This window comes from Corythoichthys intestinalis, chromosome 1 (genome assembly GCF_030265065.1).
Source record: "Corythoichthys intestinalis isolate RoL2023-P3 chromosome 1, ASM3026506v1, whole genome shotgun sequence".
Classification (NCBI taxonomy): domain Eukaryota; kingdom Metazoa; phylum Chordata; class Actinopteri; order Syngnathiformes; family Syngnathidae; genus Corythoichthys; species Corythoichthys intestinalis.
The window spans coordinates 39,411,065-39,426,558 of NC_080395.1; positions in this window are offsets into that span (position 1 = coordinate 39,411,065).

The following is a 15,494-nucleotide window of genomic DNA, read 5'->3' on the forward strand; positions in this document are numbered from 1 at the left end:
GTTTGGAGGAAGAAGAATGGTGAGTACTATCTCAAGAACACCATCCCTACTGTGACGCATGGGGGTGGTAGCATCATGCTTTGAGGGTGTTTTTCTGCGCATGGGATAGGATGAGTGCACTGTATTCAAGAGAGGATGACTGGGGCCCTGTATTGTGAGATTTGGGGGAACAACCTCCTTCCTTCAGTCAGAGCATTGAAGATAGGTCGTGCCTGGGTCTTCCAACTTGACAATGACCCAAAGCACACAGCCAGGAATACCAAGGAGTGGCTCCGTAAGAAGTATAACAGGGTTCTAGTATGGCCTAGCCGGTCTCCAGACCTAAACCCAATGGAAAACCCTTCTTATACTTCCAAGCTTTTCAACTAAATCGAGTGCCTTCTCTCCTTATTTTTGTAATGTTTACACTGTAAATGTCCTCTTAAGGATTTGTATTTGAACTTGACAGTTAACGAGTTGACATTTAGCACTTGAGCGGGGTGTGATTCGAGCACAATCAACGGACACAACCACAGCGTCTGACACCTGATGGCATGGTGTTATTTTTGAAACCTTATTCAAAATATTTCGCTTTTTTTTTATTTCAGTTTCGACGGGCTGGTTAAGAACACTCTTCCCTGTGCCCCAAGCAATTAATTTGTAAATGTTTACTTCCACTGAAATTTACTTTTGTTTGAAACTTTGCATCCATACTGTATGTGTTGAGGCTACTTTCTGGGAAATTACAGTACTGCAGTGATTCCAGACTACTGTATCGCAATTTCACTTAATTGGTCTGGAAATTATTACCAGTATTTATGTATAGACAAAAAAATAATTTACTTTTTAAAAAGTAATCTATCCATGTTAGGGACATATAATGACTGGCAAAGCAATTAAATAAGAGACAAATGTTAGTTTACCATAAAATGAGTTAATGGGAACGTGAGCTACTGTAAAGCACATTGATCACTGTGATGGTGTAGGTTAAGTGCTCTTGAGGTGCACTCCATTTACCATTTAGATCCATATTGTGTTTAATGTGGGAGAGGTTAAAAAGTGTACTCCTGACCTGACTACTATCTATAGATATTTAAATGTTCACTCCAAGAAGAAAACGTGCCAAGCAATATGCACTACTGTAGTGCGTGCCACTGCAATGTGGGCTAATTCAGTAACATTCATGTTTTTACTGCCTTGACAATGAAGCTTGAAGGAGTCCATCAATCTTTGATGGCCATCACTGTGCAAGTGCTCACTGCTCATCCCTCCTTTCTCCCATTACAGACCTCTACTCCCTCTAGTGGAGTTATACCAATTCAATCTAAGCAATATGGTTTATGATTCACTGTGATGTTGTTTTTCCTTACTATTCGTATTGAGAATACAGAATATTGGAGGTTTTTAGCACGCTCTGAGAAAGGTCTCGGGGAAGCAAGCCACTAACTAACATTGGTACTCCACTCCTCTTTTTTTTTTTTTTTTTTTTTTTTTTTTTTTTTGCGGACAGGTCAGAATGAAATTTAGTAGATATATTCTAGAGATGTGTACACATCGATCCTCAGGGCCAAACTTTTGTTTTTGTTTCAGGGCCAATTATTGAACAGTGGACATAAAATTGCTACTTCTCTGTTATTCACGGAAAGATCACAATGAAATTTGGTTGGTATATTGTGGTTATGTACTGTATATGCATAGATCCCTGAGCACAATTTTTATTTTTGTGGCTTTGGGCTGATTACATTATTTAATTGCAGACTTACTGTCACCTGTAGGTTCAGAATAACCAGTGAAGGGCATGCACCCTGTTTCGTTGTGCTTTAATGTCTCTGGGTTGATGATATCTTTAGCAAGCTAGCCAGGCTGTCGTAGTTCATTTTGACCTTGTTTACAAACAACTGTTTAACTATAAAACAACTTAAGCATGCTTGTAAGATAACTTAGAGTGACCAAATGTCCTCTTTTGCCCGGACATGTCTACTTATTAAATCCTGTCCGGGGCGTCCGGCGGGGTTTTTTAAATTCATGAAAATGTCTGGTTTTCATTATTTTTCAGCGGATCAATTGGCATGTGTTGAAAGTGACTGACGCTTTGCACAAAATACTACTGTACTGTGCTGCCTGTGGCGTGTTTCCAGAGAGCCTGCCCAGTTGTTAAGAGCTCTATTATGATCATTACGTATATGATCAAATGCTCATGTACCCAAAAGAGTAATTAGGTCGAAAATACATTTACTCTACTTTGGATACCAATTTTCACATGCGTTCTCAGTCACAGAGTGGCTTTATCATGGCGTCATTCCCAAACACACCTTCGTCACGCCAGGAGCTCACAAGCTATCGGTACGTACACTTGCTAAATTTACATTTTCTTTTTGCTTGATTTTTGCTTCCACTACTGGTGTTCTGCCAAAATGTCCTACATCGGCGAAACGTGCTACAAGCGGCGACTTTGACACCCAAAGGACTACCGTGCGCTTTCAACTTGTTTTGTTTAGATGCATACAAGCAGAACATACTAAAAAATGTATTAAGAAAATGCTTGAATGTAGTTACAGTGGGGCAAATAAGTATTAAGTCAACCACCAGTTGTGCAAGTTCTCTTACTTGAAAAGATGAGAGAGGCCTGTAACTGTCAACATGGGTAAACCTCAACCATGAGAGATAGAATGTGAAAAAAAAAAAAAAGAAAATCACATTGTTTGATTTTTAAAGAATTTTTTTTTCCAAATTAGAGTGGAAAATAAGTATTTGGTCACCCACAAACAAGCAAGATTTCTGGCTGTCAACGAGGTCTAACGTCTTCTAACGGGGTCTAACGAGGCTCCACTCGTTACTTGTATTAATGGCACCTGTTTTAACTCATTATCGGTATAAAAGACACCTGTCCACAAACTCAGTCAGTCTTACTCCAAACTCCACTATGGCCAAGACCAAAGAGCTGTCAAAAGACACCAGACACAAAATTGTAAACCTGCACCAGGCTGGGAAGACTGAATCTGCAATAGGTAAACGCTTGCTGTAAAGAAATCAACTGTGGAAGCAATTATTAGGAAATGGAAGACCTACACGACCACATCTCCCTCGATCTGGGGCTCCTTGCAAGATCTCACTCCGTGGCATCAAAATGATAACAAGAACGGTGAGCAAAAATCCCAGAACCACACGAGGGGGACCTAGTGAATGACCTACAGAGAGCTGGGACCACAGTAACAAAGGCTACTATCAGTAACACAATGCGCTGCCAGGGACTCAAATCCTGCACTGCCCGACGTGTCCCCCCTGCTGAAGCCAGTACACGTCCAGGCCCGTCTGCGGTTCGCTAGAGAGCATTTGGAGATCCAGAAGAGGACTGAGAGAATGTGTTATGGTCAGATGAAACCAAAATAGAACTTTTTGGTAGAAACACATGTTCTCGTGTTTGGAGGAGAAAGAATACTGAATTGCATCCAAAGAACACCATACCTACTGTGAAGCATGGGGGTGGAAACATCATGCTTTTGGGCTGTTTTTCTGCAAAGCGACCAGGACAACTGATCTGTGTAAAGGAAAGAATGAATGGGGCCATGTATCGAGAGATTCTGAGTGAAAATCTGCTTCCATCAGCAAGGGTTTGAAGATGAGACGTGGCTGGGTCTTTCAGCATGACAATGATCCCAAACACACAGCCAGGGCAACAAAGGAGTGGCTTCGTAAAAAGCACGTCAAGGTCCTGGAGTGGCCTAGCCGGTCTCCAGATTTCAACCCCATAGAAAATCTGTGGAGGGAGTTGAAAGTCCGTGTTGCCCAACGACAGCCCCAAAACATCACTGCTCTAGAGGAGATCTGCATGGAGGAATGGACCAAAATACCAGCAACAGTGTGTGAAAAGCTTGTGAAGAGTTACAGAAAACGTTTGGCCTCCGTTATTGCCGACAAAGGGTACATAACAAAGTATTGAGATGAACTTTTGGTATTGACCAAATACTTATTTTCCACCATGATTTGCAAATAAATACTTTAAAAATCAAACAATGTGATTTTCAGTTTTTTTTTCCCACATTCTGTCTCTCATGGTTGAGGTCTACCCATGTTGACAATTACGGGCCTCTCTAATATTTTCAAGTGGGAGAACTTGCACAATTAGTGGTTGACTAAATACTTATTTGCCCCACTGTATATCAAATAAGGACGGTTTAAATACCATACGTGACTAATGTGGTCAACAGATCAACAATCTGCTTTAAGGGACCACAAGAAACACAATGGTTAAAGGTATGAGAGGGAAATACATGCAAAAAGTATTTTTGAGGCAATGAAAAGGTGACAAAAAAATTCAATAAAAACAAAAATATTGAGTATTCGCGGCTTTTAATCGATGTGCGCATGCGTGCGGATGCTTGCGCAAGTGAGCATTTGTAGGACGTCTCTCCTCGTAGAAAGAATTGCAGGACACCGGTGCTCGCTAATAGGGTCGCTGTCAGTGAGCTAAGCCGCGCTAGGCATTATGGGAAATTGAGTTTTGAACTGCTGTGCTAGGAAACATGCTGGTTGAATTGTTTATCAGTTTATTTTGGTTATTGTTTGCGTGCAATCTAGAACATTGAATGAGGATAATAATTGAGTGGGAATAAATATTTGTCAATGACAATTGTATTCATAGTAATTTATAGAAATGTTTAGTTGGCACATACTGTAGCCTACCACAGTGTGTGTATTGACTAGACTACACTTCCATGGGTCTGCATTATATTAATGAAATAATTAGCTATCAGTTTTTGAACAACCTCTGTGTAATGATGACGTTGCTGACTATGATTATATGGAGGTAGATTTGTCTTTATTATTCAATCAAAAAAATGTCAAAGAAAAAAGTGTTTCAATGCTAAAATAAAACAGAATTTTCCTATCCAGCAAGCTGGCCGTGCTCCCTGAACTTTTTTTTTTTTTTTTTTTTTTTTTTCCAATAGTGTTATTTATTTCGTAGCTTTTTTCTGTGAAGAACCCAGAGAGGGTTATTTGGTTATTATCTATTTAATTAATAGTGTTATTATATTTTTATTTACTTTTGTTCCATGAAGAATCCAGAAAGGGTTATTTGATTGTGGCTTTCTGGAAAAACAATAAATTTTTACATTTAGGCACTCTTGCAAATCGTCACACCTTTTCTGTTACAAACTGACCCTGGCCCCTCGTCAGAGAAGGTAAAAGTTACGTGGCCCTCACAAGAAAAAGTTTGGTGACCCCTGCTTAACACATATTGCCAAAGACAGAACAGCGACCTCTATGCCAATATATACCAATATTTTTTATTTCTATTAGAAAAATGTCTCAGTAAAATGTTACACATTCTTGTGTATTTGCCACTTATTGCCACAGTTAACATTGAGGCTTTGGGCCTCTTTTGACCTCGTTGTGAGTTTGTAAGGTTGTGACTTCTGATTAAACAAACTCGATGCCAATCAAAACGTTTGTTCTTCTTTTCCCCCAAATTAGAATCGATAAAAGAATCGATAAAGAATCGAATCGTTAAGCAATATTGATAATGGAATCGGAATCGGAAAAATCCTATCAATTCCTATCCCTACTCATAGTACTAGCAAGCAGTTGTAAACTAAACATGTAATTGTCTGACCGCTATGCCAAAGTTGACCCACTGCAAATGGGGAAAAAAGTGTGGACTGTACACAGTTTGAAGTCCGTGTGCTATTTTTTTATTCTACATCTTTTATAATTGGATTATAGATATTTGCCTTGTAAAGTGTCCGTTAAGTTGAGAATCCATAGCTTTATCGTGTTTTTATCATAGGCCGAATTTAAAGTTGGACCATTAATTGCAATTGTTTGCCAGTACAAGTGGTGACTAGGATATCCAAACGAGACTGATATCTTTAAACAAAATGTTTCTCTCGCTCCATTTGTCCACATTTGTCCCTCTTGTTTCTCTGCTTCCCTCTTCCTAGCATCTGGAATCCTGTGGGATGGAAGGGGAGATGAGGAGGCTGTGTTTCATCCTGCTCTTCCCCAGGGGGTCTTGGTTTGCTTTGTGATCTTGTATCTCACATGACGGAGATGTATCTAATCCTGTTAGAAGTGAACATCTTCTAGCGTAATACACGAGGAGATGAAAGACAGCAAGAAAGAGAAGGGAATTTCAAGAATCATCATTACGTTGGTGTGTACATTTGTTCGTGTTTATTCTCGTGGGAGCCTCCTCTCAAGGTGTTTTCCCCATGCTGTCTTCCTCAATCTGCTCCCTGAGTGAGAAAGATGACCCTCTAGGCTCCATCTGAGCTCCAGGCCCCTCTAGGCCACAGCATTCCCCGTGCTCCTACACACCGGAGCCCCTCAGGCTCCATGCTACACCACAGGGAATACCGCCCCCCCTTCCCCAAGACACCCTCTGCCCCTCAGACTGTACAGAGTTGCACACTAGAGCCTGAGGGGAGAGGGATGGCAACAAGGCTGTCTGGGAAAACAACATGTCCGACTTGCCATTCCAATAAACCCCAACAGCGCCTCCTGTTGTTGCAGTGCAGTCTTATCACGTAGGCCTCCAAGTAAGTTTGCTCTCTCTGGGGTTTGATCCCTTGGGGTTCACAGAGGCCCCCTTCAACCCCCTTAGCTACATGCGCACTGACCTTTCCAGCACACAGAGGATAACTAATGTCTTTTTGGCATAAGGAATCAAAACAGAAGCTGGATGATAATGTTGTATGCACCTGGGACTTCGACAAATGGCATATGGAAAAGAACATTCCCACAATAACAAGGGAGTGTGCTTTTTTTTTTTTTTTTTTTTTTCGGAGCACTGTTTAACATATATCAAGTGAAATGTGGAAAAAAAAGCAAAAGTACATTTTGTGTTTCCAGGGTCCCAAAAGCCATATTACGGTAGATGAACATACTGTAACATAGCATAGCATGACTTTCTGAACTCGCGTCTTTGACACTCTGATGAACTCGGAAGAGAGATGGTTTCACCAGGCATTTGTAGAGTTCCAACATCCGTAACTTCTCAAGTCACACTCATAAAAAATGACTTTCTTCTTGTGGGTACAATTACCAGTTGTTCCAATACTTCAGTTCATATACAACAAGGATCCATTGTAGAAAGCTTAAGGTCAAAAGCCACATTTATTTTTAGTTAAAATATGTAAACGTGTTTATTTAATTATTTTTTTCATATTATCATTGATAATTTATCGATTTTTTTAATATACAGTATAAGTAAAAATGTATACAGTACTGTGTAGCAGATTGTTTATTTCACTAATGGTTTAGTTAAAAAAAAAAAAACAACAACAACAACATCCAATGATTTAATAACCAAAACAAATGCAAACAAAAGAAACCTTAAACAAGACATTTTACAAGTTTTTTTTGTTGTTTTTGTTTTTTTTTTAAAAATGCATTGTTGGCGAGGCGGTCAAAGCTGACTGAGTGGAATTACAAACAAAGAGCTTTTTTCGTTAAAAATTCTTGTGAATAAATGCTTAAATCCCTTAATTCTTTACAGATGTGGACGTAAAACAGTCTCCATTCTTGGTTAAAAGCAAAAAAACGTGCGGTTAGCAATTATTTTACGTAAATATGTCGAAGTACAATGCTAGTCTGTTAGTAAATGTAGCTAGCGGCCGCCTTACGTAAACAGAGCTTTTCTGGTGAAAATTCTTGTGAATAAATGCTTAAATCCCCGAGTTCTTTATAGATATGGACGTAAAACAGTCTTGATTCTTGGTGTTGTACTTGTATAGCGCTTTTCCATCTTTCAAGGCTCTCAAAGCGCTTTACACTACATCGCTATCCACCTACTGGTGACGCAGCACCGGGAGCAATGTGGAGTTCAGTATCTTGCTCAAGGATACTTCAGCGAGTTCATCAGGGCGTAGAATAGAACCCTTAACCTCTGGGTTGGGGGACAACTACTCTACCACTGAGCCACCGCCACCCAAAAGAAAAACGTGTAGGTAGTATTTACTTTACGTAAATATTGTGAACTATGAGGCTAGTCTGTAAGGAACTTCCGCCAGCCGCCATATGTAAACAAAGAGGTTTTTCCGTTGAAAATTCTTCTTAATAAATGCTTAAATCCCTGAATTCTTTATAGATATGGACGTAAAAGAGTCTGGGTTCTTGGTTAAAAGCAAAAAAAACGGGCAGTTTGCATTTACTTTATGTAAATATGCCGAAGAATGATGCTAGTCCGTAGCGGTTAATTTCTCCCATTGCTTTATTTCACAATGTTTCAAAATGCATGCATGGTATGAAAATGGTAAATGGTAATGAATGTAATAATTACCTTGAATCCTCGAACAAACCACTCCTGAGACAATCCTTCCTGTTTGTATGCGGTACAGCTTTTGTACTTTTTCAATCCTAAATAAGGCGTTGGATCACTGCATTTGTTGACTCTGCGACCGAATAACTGAAGCGGACTGTAGGGCGGCCCCCAACTTATAGGCCTTGCGCAGTGAAGGTGGAATCTGACCCGTCAATCATTATGAAGTGTATGGTTTAATGTAGGGCTGTCAAACAATTAAAATGTTTAATCGAGTTAATTACAGTTTAAAAATGAATTAATCGTAATTAATCGCAATTTAAACCATCTATGAAATATGCCATATTTTTCTGTAAATTATTGTTGGAATGGAAAGATAAGAAACAAAACGGATATATACATTCAACATACGGTACATAAGAACTGTATTTGTTTATTATAACAATAGATCAACAAGATGGCATTAACATTATTAACATTCTGTTAAAGCGATCCATGGATAGAAAGACTTGTAGTTCTTAAAAGATAAATGTTAGTACAAGTTATAGAAATTTTATATTAAAACCCCTCTTAATGTTTTCGTTTTAATAAAATTTGTAAAAATGTTCAATCAAAAAATAAACTAGTAGCTCGCCATTGTTGATGTCAATAATTACACAACGCTCATGAGTGCTGAAACCCATAAAATCAGTCGCACCCAAGCGCCAGCAGAGGGCGACAAAACACCAAAAAACACAAGTAACAAGTGGACATTACAATGTGCTGTCATTTTAATCTGTTTGAGCGGGGTATGTGCATTAAATGCGTCAAATATTTTAAAGTGATTAATTTTAAAAAATTAATTACCACCCGTTAATGCGATAATTTTGACAGCCCTAGTTTAAGGTATTACAAATTTGTTATTAATCAACAAGATGGCATTAACATTATTAACATTCTGTTAAAGCGATCCATGGATAGAAAGACTTGTAGTTCTTAAAAGATAAATGTCAGTACAAGTTATAGAAATTTTATATTAAAACCCCTCTTAATGTTTTCGTTTTAATAAAATTTGTAAAAATTTTCAATCAAAAAATAAACTAGTAGCTCGCCATTGTTGATGTCAATAATTACACAACGCTCATGAGTGCTGAAACCCATAAAATCAGTCGCACCCAAGCGCCAGCAGAGGGCGACAAAACACCAAAAAACACAAGTAACAAGTGGACATTACAATGTGCTGTCATTTTAATCTGTTTGAGCGGGGCATGTGCGTTAAATGTGTCAAATATTTTAACGTGATTAATTTAAAAAATTAATTACCGCCCATTAACGCGATAATTTTGACAGCCCTAGTTTAATGTATTACAAATTTGTTATTAAATGAAGATTTGAATGTTAATGTAAATGCTCAGTTGGTTACAACATTTTGGGTTGTATGTCGCTCTCTGGCTAAATCTTCCCAACCCTGTTTTAAACGGCAAACTATTTGAAAAAAAAAAAAAAAAAGGAACTCTTTCGAGGTTTCCATGTGACACGAACAGACGCGCTTCCTTACAGACGTATACAGCAGAACCTTACCAGGTGTACGTCATCTAAGATTACCCACACCAGCACACCTTGAAGGCAAGCAGCCAATGTTACATCTTTGAAACATCTGGTGTGTATGTGCTTCCGCTTTCATGTGTGTATGCACATTGAAGTATGTTCATGCTTTAAGGCTGGTGCTAACATTTGCCAGAATGACATGCGTGCCATACAAATGTCTTTTTTACACTTGATGGTTATTTCCACACCAACAAAGCTAAGTGGTCTGACTCTGTTGTTCACTCAAAAGTTGGGAACCTGAAATGGTAACATTGCGAGATTACAGGCCACATTTACACAGCATTCATTTTAAGGCGCAGTGAGTTAGGTTTGCTACCGTCGTGTCAGATTTATGTGAGGACAACTGTTAACTGGAACATGTAATGGGGAGCACCCAAGTTGCGTTGTGTTCAATTGTCTTGTTTCATAAGTACAGCACTTTGTTTCAGGTGAGATGATACATCAGAATTATATTAGTGCTTTTTTACTTGCCCAGAGCTAAGACAGGGTAATTTTAGTTTAAATGCATGGATAGTTTTTTTTTAAAGTGGCCTCAATGTTTTCCATGGTCTTTTCAAACCATTTTGTCTGTATGTGAAAGTTCTCAGTTTGCAGTTGGCTCACTCACAGTTCCACTAGAACTTTTTCAATCAAGCAGGAAGGAGGCGACGAGATCAATCTATTTGTTGGCATCTCTTTGAATGTGTGAGATAATGACAGTAGTAATAGCTGAGGGTATTTAAAGGCACGAGGTCCTTGTGCTCGATGCAGACTTGGCAGCCTGCAGTTAAGAATGAAGCAGAGTGAGTAAAATGTTCAAGTCGGCCGTCCCTGTGATCTTCCTACGCTTGCCGGCAGCCCCCCACGGAGGGAGAACAAAGGCATAGGCACGTCTTAATCAAAGTGCGCTGGATTAAGAAGCAGAAAAAAACACATCAAGGACATGCTACCTCACAGTCATTACGTGGATGGGAAAACAAGCAGGATCACCACCTTGAAATGAAGCACCCGTGACCCTGAAGACATTACATTCTGCTTGCTTGTGTCCAGACTTGCTGAGGAAAAGTTCAATTCACTTGAGAAGAAGGACTTGAAAATTTTGTCAATTCAAGTCAGGTAGAGCTCAATTCACCAAACAAAAGCCCCTTTCAGACATATGCTGAACTCCGGGTAAATCCTGGGATTTAAACGGGTAGCCCTTATGTCTGAAAGCAATTTCCTGGGTCGACTGACACGGCGATGACACTGACATTAACCGGGTCGAGTCCTAATATATAATGTCCGGGACTTTCAGGGGACGTGGGATGTGTGAAAGCAGCTCTTTAATATAAGTCTGAAAGAGGCCAAAATGGCACCATTCTTGCAAAAATGGATCACTCCACAACGAAGTGGAGGGTTGGAGGTCACAGTAAAAAAAAAGTGACTAAGACAGGAACAGGTCGTTCAACAAAAGTATAGGACAAACGCAACAATCCTTTATTTATATGCTTAATGCGGCATATCTTAGAACCAGGAAGTGGCAACCTCCAGTTGGCTTTTCTAAGTTCTCTGCGCACCTGATATTAGTGGCCGTAGAAGAAGAATGAAGAGGGTATATACTTTAATAATAAGGAAACGGTGTGACGTCACACTGTGACCAATTTCAGGACCTACCGTATGCAGAACAAATTCACTTAGGCTAGGTACAGACTGTAGCTCTTAATGCAAGAATCTGATTTTTTTCGTGTTTTTCCGACTCAAGTGAGGCATTAACTTGATGGTCTTAACGGGACAAGTCACATTACAATCCCATCTGAGTCACTTCTGTATATGGTTTAAATCCGATCTGGGCCACATTTTTCCAGAATGGTGGCGGTCTGAATTGTCAAGACTCCCAAATTGGAATTCATGCAGCAATTATGTCAGCAAAGAGCGAGAGCAGCAGGCTGGACGCCAACGATGTAGTTGCGCATTAGCGTTAGCGCCTAGCTTGAACTCTGCTTTTACACAGGAGGCGGGCTTGAGCACAGTTATAAAAAAAAAAATATTAAAAATTAAGAAAGGGATGAGCCTGATAATGCTTGGTTTTTCTTTCTGTGCGCCAAATAAGCAATATTTCAGTATTGCTTTCATGGCTGAGTCGGGAAAAACACATAAGGCTTATCTGTGTGCGTCATGCACGCACAGTGCTTGCATGCGTTTTTTCAATCCATATAAACTTTGTATATAAGACTAAACGGGGATTATTAATGTCTGTTATTTGGTTCCTCTTTTTGGAAATCAGAATATGATCACACTGTAATGACGTACAGCCAGCATGTGTAGTTATAGCAGTGGCTTCCTCCGTTGAATCCTCCCATGAACACCATTCTTGGCTGTAGTTTTACATATAATTAATGTGTGTACAGAGATAATGGACTGTGCCAGAGATTTTTGTAAGTCTTTAGCAGACACTCAAGGGTTCTTTTTTACCTCTCTGAGTAATGTGCGCTGAACTTTTGGCATCATCTTTGGTGGACGGCCACTCCTTGGGAGAGAACAAACACTGCCGATCTCTCTCCATTTGTTGATTGATGAATGTCCAGACTTTTAGAGATGGTTTTTGTATCCTTTCCCAGCTTTAAGGCAATCAACAATCCTTGATCGCAGGTCTTCAGACAGCTCTTTTGAGCGAGCCATGATTCACATCAGACAATGCTCCTCATCAAGACCATTCTTACCAGGTGCGTGTTTTATAGTGGGCAGGGCAGCTTTAAAGCACTCATCAGTGATTTGACACCCACCTGAAATTGTTTGGTTAAAAAAATGGTTTTTATTGCTCTTTTAGTGTCCTTAGGCCAGTGCTTCTCAATTATTTTCTGTCACGCCCCCCCAAGGAAGACGTAAATGTTTCGCATCCCCCCAAACTCTCTGCCGCCACTGTAAATAGTATCATTTGTCTATAAAATTACTATTATAAATACGCATCTGCCTAACATTGTGTCCTTTTTTTCTAATAAAGAAAAAAAGTAACATAGATCAACTTATAATAAAGTATAACTTTATTATAAACATTGTTTTGTTTGTAACAGAGAAGACTTGATGTGCATCAATTTGCCTGAATTAAAAAAAAAAATTCACATCCAAACTAAAAAATACACTCAAGGTACATTTTTGACCATTTGATACAGAAAAATAAAATGTAATAAAATCAGTAAATAATACCAAATTAAAATTGATTAGAAACATTCACTCATGAGGACAATGTGCCAAAAAATTTGACCGAAAAAAAAAATCTGAATAAAAGGGGGGGTGGGGGGGGGGGGGGGGGGGGAGTGTCCTTGGACAGGACAGTTTTTATTTTTGCTGCTCACAGTATTTACCTCCTTTGCAATGATGTGGAGTTATTTTTCAATTAACATGCTAACAATGCTCACTGGCTTACTGATATAACACTGACAAAGCAGGACGATTGTTGGCAATATTCGGCACGTTTTCACTGAAAAAATCAAGCGGCTTAACAATGAGATTGGGGTCTAATGTCTTTAAGTGGCGTCTTAATTGATTTGGCTTCTTGCTGTCTGCTATAATTATTTTTAGACACAGTAAACAGTGGTCTTTCATCATCACCCACTGTATTAAAAGTCAAAGCTAAAAGGCAAACGGCACGAAAAAAGCGCATACACGGCGGCCGAGGTAGAACCGTAGGTGAGGGCAGTCGTCGCGACGATCCCAAGCCGAAAATGGCACTTCTCGGGCGGCGACGTGAGAACCGGACAAGACAGTGGGTCGCTGCGTGAGTGAGTCCGGTCGGAAAACGGCTTTCGAAAACGGCGGTGGCACACTGCTCTTCATATCTGTTGTCTGTGTGTGCTGAGTGCTCTTCCTTAGTTCAAAAATACTGCGCGCATTCTGAAAATGAGAGCGCCACTGCCACCTACTGAGTGGATGTGCAAGTACACTTTATTCCAGTACGGCAAAAAAAAAAAAAAAAAAACCACATAAAACATGTTCCCCGAGGTCACATGCGCCCCCCCCGGCATTGCTCTGCGCCCCCCCAGGGGGGCGCGCCCCACTATTTGAGAAGTACTGCCTTAGGCAGAGGGTTCACTTAGTTATTGTTCCCCCTTCTGTATATGTTTGCATGCTATCCTCATTAAAATATGAACACCTATAAATGTTTGGGTGGTTTTAGTTAAAGCAGAGTTTTTTCATCTGTATGATTTTGACAAAGATCAGATCACATTTGATGGCGATTTTTAGCAGAAATGTGAGAAATTCCAAAAAGTTCAGATGCTTTTTCATCCCACTGTATTTGAAGTAGAGGTGTAGCAAACATCCTTTGATTGTTGACATCAACAATATCAACAATATTGAATCCATCTCGATTTATTCAATACTAACTATATCCAGGCTGAATGTTGTACGACTTCAGAGCTGGATATCCAGTATATTGACGAAATGCTCCAATGGCTTTCTATGTATATTCACCATAACTAGGCCTATGTTTGTATGCTTGCGTGTCAACATGGCTTCATGACATCATTAGCCTGCAGAGCGCCCACAATGGCTCATATTTTATTAACACACCTGCTGCTGCTGAGTCACCTGCCGGTACACGAGTTGGTCCCACAAGCATGTCCACAAGATACATATCTGATGCTGGCGACAATGATGATGCAAAGTCAATGCACCTCCTTCATGGTTTAATCTTCTCACTTCGTCCGGATTAGCCATTTGATTGAAGCAGTTTTGTAGCGCTAAGGATGACAGTGAATGGTGCATAGGTTGAGTGAAGAAATCAATCATACACGAGGAGAGAACACACACATCCACTTCGAGTAGATTATGGTGAACGCAGCTGCAAAGGCTGACACTGCCATCATGTGGTTCTTGTAGAAAATGCCTTCCCTGACTTTATATGGACAAAACTTCCCAACTCAACATCATGAAGGGGACTAACTGTAGGTGTCTATCCTAATTTCACTCAATTGTTGCCATTGACAGTGCAAGACGTCCAATCCATTTTGATCAAGAGAGTTGGCAGCGATCATTCTAATTGGACATCTAGCACCATTAACGTCAATAAAAAAATGAGCATTCACAGTCCTTACGGTTCAATTAGACGCCTCTCATTGTCAATGGTGGGTAATGAGTGAATCGTAAATATTTTAACATCTTTTATTTCTAAATGTTTAAACTTTTTGAACTCTTTTTTTGTTGTTGTTGTTGTTGTTCTTGTTTTACAATTTTTAAATAAAAAAAAGAAAAAAACGGTATTCTCATTTTATTTTTTAAATGCATAAAAAAAGATAACACTGCAATTATTTCTCAATTTAAAACTTTTCTTCATTAAAATTATGTTTTGAAAACAAAAGTTTTTTAAAAATGTTATTTGTTATGAATTATATTTTATTTATCAACTTCAGAGTGTTATTGGGGCCATATGAGTTATGCATTTTAACATGAACATTTTATTAAGGTTTTTTATCATCTATTCACAGTATTATATATATATACTGTATACATCTAAAGATAATAGGTAAAGTAATACATCTACACACACACATTATATATATATATATATATATATATATATATATATTAGGGCTGTCAAACGATTAAAATTTTTAATCGACTTAATTACAGCTTAAAAATTAATTAATCGTAATTAATCGCAATTAATCGCAATTCAAACCATCTATAAAATATGCCATATTTTTCTGTGAAT